Genomic DNA, 1,415 nt, shown 5'->3' on the forward strand with positions numbered 1-1,415 from the left:
TCCTCCTCTTTTCCAACATAATCCTGCAGGCGGTCTGGAAACACAAACACAGCAAAAAGGCGTTCTATTGGTGGTTAAATAAAGGACACCTCACATAAAAGCACCAAAGTCTCTCCTTGAGGTTGAGGAGCGAGTGGATCCTATCAAGCAACCTGAAGATATGAAGTTTATTCTGGCCTAAATTTATTTCCCCACAAACAATTATTAAGGAAAGTAAAGCATTTACATCCAACACCACAGTGACTTTCTGGCAAATGAGGAAGTAATGAGACACGCTAAACTCAGCAGCGCTTCCTGTACACCTCTGCCTGGAAGAGACAGACCCCAGCTCAATGTGTCAGAGGTTGAGCAGGAGCTGCCATTTTAATCCCATATCATAGAGGTTTCTAGAATTTCCTTCTTTTATCTTCAGAGAAATATCCTGTCCAGGGGTGATGCTGAGAAATTAGTCCATGCAATTGTTACTTCAATGATGGACTATTGTAATTCTTTAGTCAGGAAGTCCACAAACTGTAGTAAAAAGCCTTCAGCTGATTCAAAATGCTGCAGTCAGTTCTGATGAAAATTAAAAACAGACACCACATCTCTCCTACCGTATTCTAGCTTCTCTTCATTTACTTCCTGTTAAGAATTTAAAATACTCCTTTTCAAATATAAAGCTCTAATTAATCAGGATCAATCTGATATAAGTGATATGATTGTTCCTTACGTTCCTAACAGAGCACTTTGCTCTCAATCTGCAGGTTTACTAGTGGCTCATAGAATTTCTAAAAGTAGAATGGGAGGCAGATCTTTTAGTTATCAGGCTCCTCTGCTGTGGAACCAACTACCAGTTGTAGTCAGTGAGGCAGACACCCTGTCTACTTTTAAGCTTAAAACTTTCCTTTTTGATAAAGCTTATAGTTAGAGTGGCTCAGGTTATCCTGAGCCATCTCTATAGTTATGCTGCTATAGGCTTAGACTGCTGGAGGACATAGGGACCCCTTTTAATAGTTATTTCTCCAAACAGCCATAAAACCATAGGTTTCCTGTCATTTGTTTAAATAATAACCCCACAGTGGCGATGAGTTCTATACTCAGTATCTGTATTTCTATTGATTAGACTGCTTGTTGAATAAAGTTAAGAAAAAAACTGGGAAACAATCCCACCTGATCAAAATGCTGCTGTGTAACTAATGAGCTTGAAATATTTCTATTTAGTTCCTTAAAATGATTGACACTCAGGTGTTCCTCTTAAGTTAGATCTATGTTAGATTTCAACCAAAGAAAAGACAATTATTTTTAAAACATAGGGATAAAATTAAGCCTTCTACTCATATTGTGTCCCAGAGCACTGTTTTCCCATAGAAAGGTTTTTTTTTTTCAATTTTGCAAAAAAACAAACATTAATATTAATTAATTAATTATAAGCTAGA

This window comes from Cyprinodon tularosa, unplaced genomic scaffold (genome assembly GCF_016077235.1).
Source record: "Cyprinodon tularosa strain WSP-4 unplaced genomic scaffold, ASM1607723v1 ctg1190, whole genome shotgun sequence".
Taxonomy (NCBI): domain Eukaryota; kingdom Metazoa; phylum Chordata; class Actinopteri; order Cyprinodontiformes; family Cyprinodontidae; genus Cyprinodon; species Cyprinodon tularosa.